The sequence below is a fragment of the Choloepus didactylus genome, chromosome 15, assembly GCF_015220235.1.
Source record: "Choloepus didactylus isolate mChoDid1 chromosome 15, mChoDid1.pri, whole genome shotgun sequence".
Classification (NCBI taxonomy): domain Eukaryota; kingdom Metazoa; phylum Chordata; class Mammalia; order Pilosa; family Megalonychidae; genus Choloepus; species Choloepus didactylus.
Window position 1 is genome coordinate 42,192,580 of NC_051321.1, and position 16,058 is coordinate 42,208,637.

The 16,058-nt window shown below is 40.0% G+C and overlaps 1 pseudogene; it reads left to right on the forward strand.

The window, feature by feature from the left end:
* The first annotated feature begins 310 nt into the window (after positions 1-310).
* Positions 311-15,326, forward strand: LOC119509887 (annotated as a pseudogene).
* The last annotated feature ends 732 nt before the right edge of the window (positions 15,327-16,058 follow it).

A 16,058-nucleotide genomic window follows, 5' to 3' on the forward strand; every position in this document is an offset into this window, starting at 1 on the left:
ACTGAAAACTACCAAACATTGCTGAAAAAAATTAAGGAAGACATAAATAAGTGGAAAGACGTTTCATGTTCATGAATTGGAGGACTTAATATTGTTAAGATGAAATACTACCCAAAGTGATATACAGATTCAATGCTATCTCTATAAAAATCCCAATAGTGTTTTTTGTGCAAATTGAAAAACCCATCTTAAAATTCACATAGAAGTTCATAGGACATAGAAAAGTCTAAGCATCCTGAAAAGGAAGAACAAAGTTGGATATCTCACACTTCCCAATTTCAAAACTTATAACCCAGCCACAGTAATCAAAATGGTGTGGTACCGGCATAAAGGTATCTGTATACCAATGGAATAGAATTGAGCCCATAGAAATAAGTCTTCACATCTATGGAAACTTGATTTCCAACAAGGGTGCCAAGACCATTTGATGGAAGAAAGAATAATCTCTTCAACAGGTGATGCTAGGAAAACTGGATAGCCACATGTAAAAGAATGAAGTCGGACCCATGCCTTACTTACATCATATAAAAAATTAACTCAAAATGGGTCAACTTCCTAAATCCAAGAGCTAAAACTATTAAAATTATAAAAGATTTGGTGTAGGATCTATATTTTCTAAACAATAAACTTCTATAGTCAGTTTGTTCAAACACCACAATTACAGGGAACCTTGAATAGAAAGTGAGATATGGTAGGTCTGTATAGGTTAGTGTGAAATAGCAACACATCCCAAAGTAGTTTGGGCAGAAAATAAAAATATATATTCGGGAACCCCCTGAGGAGCTGGGGGAGGATGTGTAAGTGTTGGACTTCCTCACCTGGATTGTTGCTGATGTTCTCACAAACACTGAGGACTGACGGCTCGACATGCTGAGCCCTCTGTATTGCGGCTTGCCCCTATGAAGCTTGTTACTACAAAGAAGAGGCTAAACCTGTTTATAATTGTGCCTAAGCGTCTCCCCCTGATTCCTCTTTGTTGCTCAGATGTGGCCCTCTTTCTCTAACTAAGCCACCTTGGCAGGTGATCTTGCTGCCCTCCCCACTACGTGAAACCTGACTCCCAGGTTGTAGGTCTCCCTGGTAATGTAGGATATGACTCCCGGGAATGAATCTGGACCCGGCATCATGGGATTGAGAACATCTTGACCAAAAGGGGGATGCGAAATGAAATGAAATAAAGTTTCAGTGGCTGAGAGATTTCAAAGGGAGTTGAGAGGTCACTATGGTAGACATTCTTAAGCACTATATAGATAACAATTTTTAGGTTTTAATGTATTGGAATAGCTAGAAGTAAATGCCTGAAACTACCAAACTCCAACCCAGTAGCCTTGACTCTTGAAGACGATTGTATAACAATGTAGATTTCAAGGGGTGACAGGGTGATTGTGAAAACCTTGCGGATCGTACTCCCTTTATCCAGTGTATGGATGGATGAGTAGAAAAATGGGGACAAAAACTAAATGGAAAATAGGGTGGGATGGGGGGGATGATTTGGGTGTTCTTTTTTATTTTTACTTTTTATTCTTATTCTGATTCTTTCTGGTGTAAGGAAAAATGTTCAAAAATAGATTGGGGTGATGAATGCACAACTGTATGGTGGTACTGTGAACAGTTCATTGTACACCATGGATGATTGTATGGTATGTGAATATATCTCAATAAAAATTAAAAAAAAAGAATATGAAAATATAAACCAAAGAAAAAAAAATGCTACAAAAGAAAACATGGGAGAAAATCTTCGTTGCCTTGGATTTGGCAATGACTTCTAAGATATGACACCTGTTCCAGTTTGCTAATGCTACCTTTTCACAAAACACCAGAAACGGATTGGCTTTTATAAAGAGGATTTATTTGGTTACAAAGTTACAATCTTAAGGCCATAAAGCATCCAAGGTAAGTCATCAACAATCAGGTATCTTCACTGGAGAATGGCCAATGGCGTCTGGAAAACCTCTGTTAGCTGGGAAGGCATGTGGCTGGCAACTGCTCCACAGTTCTGGTTTCAAAATGGCTTTCTCCCAGGATGTTCCTCTCTAGGTTGCAGCTCCTCAAAAATGTCACTCTTAGTTGCTCTTGGGGCATTTGTCCTTTCTTAACTTCTCCAGAGAAAACGTCTGCTTTCAAGGCCATCTCCAAAACTTTGCTCTGTAAGTTGCAGCTCCTCTCTCAGCTCCTGTGAGTTCTTCAGAGTGTCCCTCTTGGCTGTAGCAAGCTCACTCCTTCTGTCTGAGCTTATATAGTGCTCTAGTAAACTAATCAAGGCCCACACTGAATGGGTGGGGCCACTTCTCCATGGAAATTATCCAATCAGAGTTAGCACCTACAGTTGGGTGGGTTGCATCTCCATGGAAACACTCAATCGAAGAATTACAATCTAATCAACACTAATATGTCTGCCCACACAAGATTGCATCAAAGATAATGGCATTTTGGGGGACAGAACACATTCAAACCAGCACAACACCTAAAGCACAAGCAACAAAAGAAAAAATAGATAAATTTGTTTCTTCAAAATTAAAACCTTCTGTGCATCAAAGGACATTATCAAGAGAGTGAAAAGACAACCCATGTAATGGAAGAAAATTTTTGCAAATGATATATCTGATAGCTTTAATATCCAGACTATCTAAGGAACTCCTACAACTCAAAACAGAGAGATAACAACCTAATTTAAAAATGGACAAAATACTTGAATAGACATTTCTACAAAGAAGATTACAAATAACCAAGAAGCACATGAAAAGATGCTCAACATCATTAGCCACTGGAGAAATGCAAATTAAAACTACAATGAGATACCATTTCACACCCACTAGGATGGTTATTATTTTAAAACACTGAAAATAAGTTTTGGTGATGATGTGGAGAAATAGAAACTTTTGCACATTGTTGGTAGCAATGTAAAATGATGCAGCTGTGGAAAACAGTTTGGCAGTTTCTCAGAAAATTAAACCTAGAATTACCATATTACCCAGCAATTCCACTCCTGGGTATTTACCCAAAAGAATTGAAAGCAGGAACTCAAACAGATATTTGAACACCAGTGTTCATTACAGCATTATTCACAATAGCCAAAGGGTGGTAGCATTCCAAGTGTCCATCAACAGACAAATGGATAAACAAATATGGTATATCCATACAATAGAATATTATTCAGCCATGAAAAGGAAGGAAGGTCTGATAACACAGGGGAACCGAAGACATCATGTTGAGTGAAATAAGCAGACACAAAAGGACAAATATTATATTATTTATCTTATATGAAATACTTAGGATAAACAAATTCATGGGGACAGAAAGCAGAATAGTCATTACCAGGGGTGGCAGGAGTGGGAGATGGGGAGTTATTGCTGAATGAGTTTGAGTTTTTGTGTAGGATGTTGAAAGTAATCTGGGAATAGACAGTGATAAAAGTTACACAGTATTGTCAATGTGTTTAATGTCAAAGAATTGTTCATTTAAAATGGTTAAAATGAATTTTATGTTATGTATATTTTGCCATAATTAAAAATAAAAAAAACTCAAAAAAAAACTAATGTGAGATATCACTTCATACCCTCTAGAATGGCTATAATTTTTTTTTAAAGGAGAATTACAAGTGTTGGCAAGGATATAGAAGCATTGGAACCCTTATGTATTGCTGGTGGGAAGGTAAAATGGTTCAGCCACTATAGAAAACAGTTTGGTGATTCCTAAAAGTTAAACAAAGAACTACCATTTGCTCCAGCAATTCTACTCCTAGGTATTTACCTAAAAGAATTGAAAACAGGGACTCAGATACTTGTACATCAATGTTCATAACAGCATCATTCATAGTAGTCAAAAGATGGAAATAACTCAAGTATCCATTAATAATTAAATGAATAAACAAAATGTGATATATACATAACAATGAAACATAATTTAGCCATAAAAAGGAATGAAGTTCTGATACATGCTACAGTATGAATGAACCTTGAAGACATCATGTTGAGTGAGATAAACCAAATACAAAAGAACAAATATTGTATGAATTCAAGCATATGAAATATCTAGAATAGGCCAATTCATAGAGATAGAAAGCAGATTAGAGGTTAACAGGGACTGCAGGGAGGGAGGAATGAGAAGTGATTGTTTAATGGATATAGAGTTTTTGTTTGGGGTGTGTCTTAGTTTGCTAATGCTGCAGAATGCAAAACACCAGAGATGGACAGGCTTTTATAAAACGGGGGTTTATTTCACTACACAATTACAGTCTTAAGGCCACAAAGCATCCAAGGTAACACCTCAGCAATAGGGTACCTTCACCGGAGGACTGCCAGTGGTGTCCGGAAAACCTCTGTTAGCTAGGAAGGCAGCTGGCGTCTGCTCCAAATCTCCGGCCTCAAAACTGCTTTCTCCCAGGACATTCCTTTCTAGCAAGCTTGCTTCTCTTCAAAACATCACTCCCAGCTGCACTCTCTTTCCTCTTTGAGTCAGCTCATTTATATAGCTCCACCGATCAAGGCCCACCCCGAATGGGTGGGGCCACGCCTCCATGGGAACATATCATCAAAATTATCACCGACAGCTGGGTGGGGCACACTCCAAGCAAATCCAACCAGCACCAAAACTTCTGCCCCACACAAGACTACAAAGATAATGGCATTTGGGGGACACAATACACTCAAACCGGCACAGGGTGATGAAAACATTTTGGACGTATAGTGTGATTGCTGCACAACATTGTGAATGTAATTCATGCCACCACTGAACAATGGGTACAATGGCAAATTTTATGTCATATGTATTTTTTTAAAAGTTTTTAATTGAGATTGTTCACATGCCATACAGCTCTCCAAAGATCCAAATTTTACAATCAGTTGCCGATGGTATCATCATACAGCTGTGCATTCATCATACAAATAATTTTTTTTTCAATTTTTAGAACATTTTCATTACTCCAGAAAAGAAATAAAGACAAAAAAAACAAACTCAAATTCTCCCATACCTCTAACCACCCCCCCCTCCATTACTGATTCATAGGTTAGGTATAGTACATTTGTTACTGTTGATGAAAGAATGTTAAAATACTACTAACTGTAGTATATAGTTTGCAAAAGGTATATATGTATATTTTTCCTATATGCCCCTCTATTATTAATTTCTAGTTATAGTGTCATACATTTGTTCTAGTTCATGAGAGGAATTTCTAATATTTGTATGGTTAATCATGGACATTGTCCACCACAAGATTCACTGTTTTATACATTCCCATCTTTTAACCTCCAACTTTCCTTCTGGTGACATATGTGACTCTGAGCTTACCCTTTCCACCACATTCACATACCATTCAGCACCGTTAGTTATTCTCACAATAACGTGCTACCTTCACCTCTGTCCATTTCCAAACACTTAAGATCAACCGAGTTGAACATTATGGTCATAATAAGCAACCGCTCCCCATCTTTTAACCTCGTTCTATATCCTGGTAACTTATATTTCAGGTCTATGAGTTTATCTATTATAGTTAGTTCATATCAGTGAGACCTTGCAATATCTGTCCTTAAGTGTCTGACTTATTCACTCATTGTAGTGCCCTCAAGCTTTCTTCATCAAACCGTTTTTTTTTTAAAGACAGTTTCGTTCACCCACAATACTTTCCATCTTAAGTAAACAATTGATGTTCCCTGTAGAGTCACATATTTATATATTCACCACCATCACCACTATCTATATAAGGACATCTCCATTTCTTCCACAAAGAAGGAAGAAGAGTCAAAGAAGGTAGAGAGACAAAGGATAAAGAAAGAAAAAAAATGACAGCTAAAAAGCAACAAAAGGAAAAATAGAATTAAACTAAAGTAGAATAAAAGAGTCAGACAAGGTCACCAATGCCAGGAGTCCCATACCCCTCCTTATGTCCCCCTCTTACAGGCATTTAGCTTTGGTATATTGCCTTTGTTACATTAAAGAATGTAACAAAGGATAATTCAATGTTTCTGTTAACTATAGTCTCTAGTTTGCTTTGATTGTATTTTTTTTCCCAATACCACCCTGTTTTTAACACCTTGCAAGGTTGACATTCATTTGTTCTCCCTCATGTAAAAACATATTTGTACATTTTATCACAATTGTTGAGCCCTCAAGGTTTCACTGAGTTATGCAGTCCCAGTCTTTATCTTCACTCCTTCCTTTTGATGTCCCACACACTCCTAACCTTCCTCTTTCAGCCATACTCACAGTCATCTTTGTTCAGTGTGCTTACATTGCTGTGCTACCATCACCTAAAACTGTGTTCCAAACCTCTCACTCCTGTCTTTTCCTATGTGTCTGTAGTGCTCTCTTTAGTATTTCCTGTAGAACAGGTATCTTGTTCACAAACTCTCTCATTGTCTGTTTGTCAGAGAATATTTTAAGCTCTTCCTCATATTTGAAGGACAGTTTTGCCGGATATATGATTCTTGGTTGGCAGTTTTTCTTTTTCAGTATCTTAAATATATCACCCACTTCCTTCTTGCCTCCATGGTTTCTACTGAGAAATCCACACATAGTCTTATCAAGCTTCCTTTGTATGTGATGGATCGCTTTTCTCTTGCTGCTTTCAGGATTCTCTCTTTGCCTTCAACATTTGATAATCTGATTATTAAGTGTTTTGGCATAGGTCTATTCAGATCTATTCTGTTTGGGGTATGCTGCAATTCTTGGATCTGTATTTTATGTCTTTCATAAGAGATGGGAAATTTTCATTGATTACTTCCTCTATTATTGCTTTTGCCCCTTTTCCCTTCTCTTCTCCTTTTGGGACACCAATGATACATACATTCTTGTATTTTGTTTCATCCTTAAGTTCCTGGAGATGTTGCTCATATTTTTTTGTTCTTTTCCCTATCTGTTCTTTTGTATGTAAGATTTCAGGTGTCTTGCTCTCCAGTTCCTGAGTGTTTTCTTCTGCCTCTTGAGATCTGCTGTTGTATGTCTCTATTGTGTTTTTCATCTCTTGTGTTGTGCCTTTCATTTCCATAGATTCTGCCAGTTGTTTCTTCGAACTTTCGATTTCTACCTTATGTACGCACAGTGTTTTCATTATACGCTTCATCTCTTTTGCCATATCTTCCCTAAACTCTTTGAATTGATTTTGGATTAGTTGTTTAAATTCCTGTGTTTCAGTTGAAGTGTAAGTTTGTTCCTTTTACTGGGCCTTAACTTCATTTTTCTTAGCGTAGGTTGTAGTTTTCTGTTGTCTAGGCATCTGGTTTCCTTGGTTATCCCAATCAGGTTTTCTCAGACCAGAACGGGCTAAGGTCTTGGAAGGAGACAATAGTATCAGGTCTCCCTGAGGGTGTGTCTTAGAAGATTGGTACACCCTGTGAGGCCTCAAGTCACTGTGCTTTTCCGCCCAGCAGGTGGCACCTGTCAGCCTGTAGCTCCAGATTGATGTAAGGAGGTGTGGCCCAGGGCTGTTTTCCCCAAGGCTCCAAGGTCTGGTTCTGAAAGGAGGGTGAGTAGTACAGCTTGGCACCACCTTTTTCCTCTTAGGGAAGATATACCCCCTGGGGAGAGGTCATTTACATTCAAATGGTCTCTCTGCCTGTGCTGTCTCCACACTTCTCTGAGTCAGAGCACTGGGAACTGAAAATGGCTGAGGCTTTCTCCACTGAGCCAAAAAGGGGACAGAAAGCCTCCTTCAGGGCCAGTCTGTAGCCACCCTCCAGCTCTTCAAGGTCAGTTGTCACCAAAAGCCTCTGTCTGCTTGTTGGGGATTTGTAGTTTGTATTGAGCAGTCTACATTTGTTAATTAAAACCCCAGTTGGAGCTCAGCTTAGTGATAGTCACTTGCTGGGAGAGAGCTTCTCTCTAGCACCACGAAGCTTTGCAGTTCAGGCCATGGCGGGAGGGGGTCTCTCTGCTTGGGTCCACAGTTTTTATTTACAGATTTTATGCTGCGATCTTGGGCATTTCTCCCAATTCAGGTTGGTGTATGATGAGTGGACAGTCACGTTTGTCCCCCTGCAGTTATTCCAGATTATGTACTAGTTGTTCCTGGTTGTTTATTAGTGTTCCAGGGGTACAAACTAGCTTCCACTCCTCTCTATGCTGCCATTTTCTTCCATCTCCTCTGTCATATGCATTTTACCACAATTTAAAAAACACTTACAAAATAGAAGAATGGGGGAATTCATTAGTACTGATAGGGAGTAATCTCTAAAATATATTATTGAGTAAAAAATGCAAGCTCTCAGACCTTGTATTGTAGTAAGTTACAGTGACACACACACATAGAATATTGTTCAAATAAAGAAACAAGCCATTGGTAATGATGATTGTCACTGATGTGGGGAACTGGGAATCTGACAACTAGGGATGGGAGAAAACTTACTTTTCACCATACATTCTTAGTATTTTATTGTGATTAAAAAATATTGTGCATATATTTTCTTAGTATTTTTTGTGATTTAAAAAATATTGTGTATATATTTTCTTCTATTACTAGGCAATACAGCTGCATTCATTATCAACCTTAATTTTGCTAAATGAGATGAAGACACAATCTACCCCATCAGGCCTTTTGGAATTCAGACATAAAGGTTTAAATCTATAATTACAGTTTCTTGTTTGGGAATCACCCCTGCTTCTAGCACTTGCCAATGCAACCCTGGTCCTAAGACAACTTTATCATGTAGGAAAAAAAAAGAAGTTGAGGGAATGTGGGGAAAACAGAAAGAATATAGCAGTACAACCATCTTCCTCCCTGTCCATCCTCCACCCTGTGGGAAGAATTGTATAGCTTCCTTCTCCAACCCCTCTTCCCCAGACCCCCGGAAAAGCAGAGGAATCTATCCAGTGTGGACCCTTCTTTGTTCCCCCTCATGTTGAATGTGAGTACATACTGATGAAGGTCTGTATGTGAGAACACTTCTTGCCTTTTTCTCCCATTATTTTAGTTAACAAATGTCTCAATTGTCCATTTCCATTCTCTACAAGCCATTACTCTGAGGATGATATCTCCTTGTCCACTGTTGTACATTATGGGCTGTAAAGTGTGTTTATTGGTCTGAGGAAATGTGAATTGTTGGTCCAAATTGGTGCAATATCTTCCATTCCAATTCCTTTCTAATATTTTGACCAGTTGCATCTACTACCGGGTATGCAAAACCTAGTCCAGAATAAGCATCTGTTCCTGTCTGGGCCCATTTTTGGGCTTCAAAGGGTGCAAAAGGAATATGGCCAGATTTATCCTATCCCTGCATTGCTGCATCTCCCTGATTTCCACCTAATCACATGGGCCTAGGTCACTATCTCAAGTGAGCACACCAGGCTATCTATTGTCCAACTCCAACCAACTTCCAATTCTGGAAGTGGTTTCTTCTGCTGGGCATTGATATGTCCTACTTTAATGCACCCTTTAAATTCCCATAGTGATTTCCATAGAATTGTGCCCCATATGGGCATCCCTTTAATAAGTCACTTTTCCATTGCCCTTTTGCCTGACCATATGGCCAGGCCATTAGCCACTACCCATGAGTTGATGAAATCTCAAACATAGGGGCAAATAGCATGCAGTTTAACCTGTGTGTGAGCTGATTCATTTTTACCTTCTTCAATCAGTATGACAGACTTCCAAACAGGATCCTGTACATTCACCCTGGAAATGCCATCTATAAACCAAACAGCTCTTGTTCATAGGACACCACCCAAGGGGCAATAGGATCTGGAAAGTACTCATGTAGTTCTGAAGTCAGCCTGCTCACAAGTACCTCCTTGTATTCCCCCAGTAGCAGGTTTCTGTACAAAACATTTCCGTTTTATTATGGAATTCTCTTGGGCACTGTCTTCTCCATTAGAGTGTTTCTCCAACATGGCTCAACACATTATGAGTAATTCAGGTTTCAAGACTATTTTATGTCCTTTAGTTATAGGGGGCTGTCTTAAGTAGCATCCAGTGGCAAGTTGGTTTACTTTCAATGGAAACTTTCTGGTCCAGAATCCCAGTGGTTGTCATTGGGTGGCACTCATAGACTTTTGCTTTAAGCTATTGTACAGAGAATTTGAAATTAATGACCCATGTGAGCTCAGCCAGTCTTAGTGGTTCCTATTTGGCATGTCCAATCAATATTGGCAGAGAATAGATTTACATGCCATATTTTACAATAGTAGGTAGGGGAAGCATTCCCTGGTCCAACATATATCCATCCTCATAGGGTGAGGGCCCAGTCCATCCCATCTGCTCCTTATCATGCTCATATCATCCCAATTTAACTGTAGCCTCCATTAGGACCTCACCAACAGGTTTTGGAATCACAGTGCATGGGGCTTCCATGTTAAGGAGTTTCAAAAATGTCACTTCTCTGCTCCCTGATTTGCTCATTCATGTGAATATGGCCTTGGGTCTCCAGCTGGGGATTGAGTCAAGCACCCAGACCTTCTCTTCAGTTCTTATTAATTAGATTTGGGACAATTTTCCCAAGTGATTGGAGTTCAGGTTTCTTATTGTCACCTTTGCCTTGCGGCTCTCCAAACTAAGGTGAATAAAGCAGATTTGTTCAAGTCCCTTCAATGTTGGGGACTATCAGGAGCTCCCACTGGCCCACCCAACTTCTGAAAGTGCTGCATTAAAACCTTTGTTTTGCCTCATCAATGTCCTCTTTATTCTTCCCATTTCTTAATAACTGTTTAAAGATTTCCATCCTGCTGGGGTGAATACCTTGTCTCCCCTCTGTTTTGCCCATTCTCTTGTGATAAATCATTCTAACTTTCTTCCCTGTTATTTCAGCATAACCTTTCCCTTTGGAAGTGGATTTGTTGCTAGTGGCTGTAGCTTGGCCCAGTCTTAGGATCAGTCCCAACATACTCCTTTGGTACGGGCCCTGCAGCTAAGGCTGTGACTGATAGCCAAGGTCCAAGCTTGGTCCAGCATCAAGATCCACCCCTATGCTCCCCCTTACTAAGGGATTGTATATTTTATTTTATTTTTCTTATTATTTTGCATTTCCTTATGCATCCAGTGAGCCAACTCTCCTGGAGATACCTGACATCATTTCTAAATTCCATTGGTAATTTTTACTGCCAGTGACTGATAGCACAGCTGCTGTTCCATACCACGGGTGACAGATGACCATGTGGCCATCCAGAAATCAAAGGTTTATTACCTCTGTCCTCCCAACCTTTCTCTTCCCAAATCACATGTTTTGGTGAGTCAGGGTCATTCTAGAGAATTCATTTCTCCTGGTACCAACTACTGGAAGTTAGCCAAATTGTGAGTTTGAGGGTGTAGTTCTCCAGAATGCAATGTCTGCCCAAGAATTCTGACACCATTGCAGGGAGTTAGGATCCAACTACAAAGTCAGAGAAAATGGAAAGCAAAGCTTCCATTGCCCTAGGATTCGTTACCCTGCCAGCATCAATAAGTGACAATAGACATGAAGTACTGCAAACAGGGAAGCTACCTGAACTTTGGTGTCTAGAATTTTTATTGGGGCTTCATTACCTAGGCATGATTGATGGATTGATTACCCACATTGTTGAACCAAGTCTCCAGCCCCCAGCCCCTCCCTGGAGGATGGGCTGATATCAAGTGGCCTGAGGGGCCTATCTGGTGTCACTTAATTAGCATAAACTATCAGGTGTGGCCCAAGGGGCCCACCATGAATAATAAAGACCCTCCTACCACTCCAGGAACCCCAAGGGTTTAGAAGTTACCCCCAGAGCTGTGGACAAGGGCCAGACCTCTCTATGGGCAAGACCAAATTTTTTACTACACACCTTTCATCTGCTTATACCTGACACATATGACCTACGAAGGCAATTACAATGAAAAAAAAACAGTAGCTACACAGAGAGTGTACAAGGTGCCAGGCACTGTACACACATATTGTCTGATTCTCACAACTTTGCAAAGTTAGTGTTATTAGCCCCATCTTACAGATGAGAAAATCGAGGCTCAGAAAAATGGCCCAAAGTTTTAGAACTGGAAAGTAACAGATCTGCCCATCTTGGTACAGCATACCCCTTGGGCAGCACTTTATTTTTGTTGTTGTTGATGTGTATTCTTTTTTAAAAAAAAACTTTTACTTTGAAATAATTTCAAATTTACAGGACAGTTACAAAAATAATACAAAATCCTTGTAGAGAAAGTGGCTGGAAGGGGGGTGGGAGGATTTGAGGGCACTGGTTATCTGTTTCTTTATTTGGATGCTACTTAAATAGTTGAGTTCAACTTGTGACGAGCCACCAAGCTGTACAGTGATGATTTGTGCACTTTTATCTACATTATACTTAATAAAAGTTTTTTAAAAATTGGTGCCCTCCCATGAGAAACTGGCTCCATGTCTAGCACCTGGACAATGCTGATTAGAGGGCCAGGGAGGACCATGGATTGTTGGCTTAACACACAGTTGCAACGTCCACGTTTACAGATACCAAAATGGACATATTGGCAGGTTCTCTGGCTCGTAGAAGAGAGTGATCAACTCCAAAGAAAATGGACAAAACCAAGTAAGGGATGAAAATATGCTGAAAACTATCTTCCCCCCTGCTTTAATAGATGTTTATAATGTACCTGATTGTGTCTCACGTAACACAACAAGTTTGTATAGTATCATGATGCCAGTTAAGTTGTGGCATCACCAATTATTCAGAGTATAAAGAAAAAGGAATTGAATATTTTAAGTGTTGGCATTAAGAGCTCTTTAAAAGCCCAATTAGAAATGAAAAGGCCACTGAAGCATCCTACAGGTTTTAATTTCTAATAAGGTAAATATTGATAGCTAAAACCCACATGAACAAATATTCTTTGGAGTCTGCAATATTTCTTTTTTTTAAAGAGTAAAGTGTTCTTAATACCAAAAGGTGAGAAAACTACTGTGGATTATCCGCAGCCTTGACAGGTTCATTTCTTGCTATTGCCTCATAAGGAGCCATTGCTATAGAATTCCAAGCTCCTATTTAAGTTTCTGGGTCTTAGGTTTGGGGTCCTTCTAGCTCAGGAAGCTGGTTTTTAGTAACCTAAGGATCTTTGATCAAAGTCAGTTTTCTCCTTTGCATTGTGGTCTATTTTGTTTATTAATTTTTATTGTTATTAAATTATTATTAATATTGTTTATTAATTGATACTGTATTAAATTTTATTGTTCATTTTTCTTAATTCTTTTATTTCTTAATTCTGTCATTTTTTTCATTTTTTTAGTCTTTTCTTTTTTCTTTATTCTTTTTCACACTTTTTCTTTTGTTATTTTGTTCATTAGCATTTGCTTTTTAAATTTTTATCTGACATTGTGTTTTGATTTCATTATAAAGGTTAATTTGTCAGGTGGACTTCAGGAGGTTTTATTCTATTTTTTTTTTTAAGGTTATTTGGATCAAGTTTGACAACAATTTTCCCCAATTTTAAGCCTACCTTGAGCGACCTGGATTCCAAGTCCAGCAGAAATCCCAACATTCTGCAGCCATCTCTACTGAGAAAGAGACCCATATTGGCAACTATTGGCTCCTCAAAACCATAGACAAGGGTAACTTTGCCAGGGTGAAGCTGGTTTGGAACATCTGACTGGGAAAAAGTAGCCATGGAGATCATTGACCAAGACTCAACACAACTCTTCTAGCATCCAGAAAGTAACCAGTGAATTAAGAATCATGAAGGCTTTGAAGCAGCACAAGGTAGTTAATTTGTAGTGAGCAAGACTGAGAAAATACACAACCTAGTCATGGAATATGCTTGTGGAGGAGAGATATTTATTACCTAGTGGTTCATGGCTCTATGATAGAAAGAGAGGACTAGGCCAAATTCAGTCTGCTGTGCAGTACTGTCACCTGAGTTTTTTGTTCACAGGGTCTTAAAGGCAGAAAACCTCCTCTTGGAGGGTGACATGAACATCAAGACTGCAGATTTGGCTTCAGTAATGAATTCACCTTTGGCATCAAGCTGGATACCTTCAGTTGCAGTCTAACTTAAGCTGCCCCAGAACTCTTCCAGGGCCAAAAGTACCATGAACACACTGTGGATGTGTGGAACCTAGGAGTCATCCTCTATACACTGATCAGCAGATTCCTGCTTTTTGTGCACAGGATGTCAAGGAGCTGCAGGAGTGGATACCGAATGGAAAATACTATGTTCTTTCCATATGTCCACGGAGTGTGAAAACCTCAAGAATTTCTCATTCTCAATAACAGCAAGAGAGTCATTTTAGACAAATCAGGAAAGATCCAAGTATGAGTGTGGGTCATAAAGATAATGAACTAAAGCCTTATGTGGAGCTACATACTCCCTGATTAAAGGACCCCTGACTGAGTCAATGGTGTCCATAGCTTACACATAGGAAGATATCTAGGACTTACTGATCTGGAAGAACAAGGTGATGGCCACCTGCTCCTAGGCTACAAGAGATTTGAGCTGGAGGGCTCCATCATCACCCTGAAGCTCCAGCCTTCAGCTTATCTACCCCATAGCAGCACTCACTCCTTCCTCATCCCCCAAGGTATAGCATAGGGTCTCTTGCCAACCCTGTCTGAGTTTCAGTGAGCCTGCCATGCCCACCTTGGATCGCTACTCTAATTGTAGCAAAGCAGAAAATACACAGCCAGAGGAGGACTCAGGAGTCTGAGCAGGACAGCTGCTCAGCCAATGTGCCTGCCAGTGCCCTAACTGGCCTGGAGAGGAAGATCACCCTGTACCCCCTTCAAGCAACCAGTTCTCCACCAGCACAAATCAAAGCAGGAATTCCTTGCTTTTGGAGAGGAACAGCCTTGGCCAAGCTTCCATCCTGTACAGAATAGACAGCCTAACTGTACCAGGGTCTGGGACCTCCATAGATTCTGCTTGGGTGCAGTCTCCCCAGCCCCAACCACAACAGCACCAGGAATCCAGTACTCATTGCAGCCCCCCTAGGCCTCTGGGCTGACCCCACAGAGTAACTGAGGTGTCATGGCCCAGTACAGCTCACCAGAATGTCCCTGTGGGCTCCTCGTTTGCCTGTAACGTCAGCAGAGTGGTGGAGCCCCAGACAGAATCAATTTCCCCCAGGCTGTATCCAAAGGAAACTCCACCCATGTTGGGTAGCTCCAACAGATGAGTGACCAGCAGATTTTGCCCTGACAATAGCCAGGGCTGGCAGGGGCCTTTAGGAGCTTCTTCAGCAAGCTCAGCAAATTCACCTTCAAGTCTATAAGCAGAGAAATGTGTTTCAGGTTTGCCAGAAGGAACATCAATAAACAACTGAGTACAGATGCTCAAACCTCACATAGTGGGCAGCAGAAGCAGTGATTTAAAAAAAAAAAAAAAAGAATTTTCAAAGACCAAGCCGTGCTCACTATACTTTACATGGAATTTGAAGATATTCTTGCAGAATATATTAGATCTCTTCCAGTTCTGATATACAATACCACACCATATCTCCAGGATCAGCTGGTATAAACAGCTACAGTGGTATTCTGGCAAATGTCTCACAAGCATCTGGAGGGATGGGATCCAGGGAGCAGGCCCTTATTTGTAGTATTTGCTGATTTCCATGTTGTAAATACTGCCACCATGGCTGTTTTCAAGCTACCAATTTAATGTCACTGAACACAGAGTAGGGAAGAATGTGCGTGGCTCTTGTAAGCTTGTATGAGCCAGCTCCAGTACACTCCTGGACAGCTTCAATCAGGTCCAACATCATCCACTGGTAGGGTTTCTGAACAGTGTAGGTCATCAGCTAGGAAGCTCACAGGGCAAACGTGACTCCAGGTGTGCTCTGAGTAACTTGTAAGTGTTTAAAATATTTTGTTAGCCGGCAACATTTATATATCATGATATTTCCCCTAAAAATCCATATTCTCAGCTTTTCATGAGAAATGGAAAATATTGCAATATTGCACCAGAGGCTCAGAGTGGTTAAATGACTTATCCAAGGTGACATGGAGAATTAGTTTCTGAACTAGAATAAGAACTTGGGTCTAAGGACTCCCTGACCAAAACTTGTACCACTTCAATTTGCTCTCTCATTTCCTTGTCCATTGCCATCTTCACTACCATTTGCTTGCTCAGCATTTTCTCTGCAACTGGTGTTTTCCATTTACAAATCATTATGTGACCTAGAGTTGTTAAGGTCATGCCTATGGGCTCA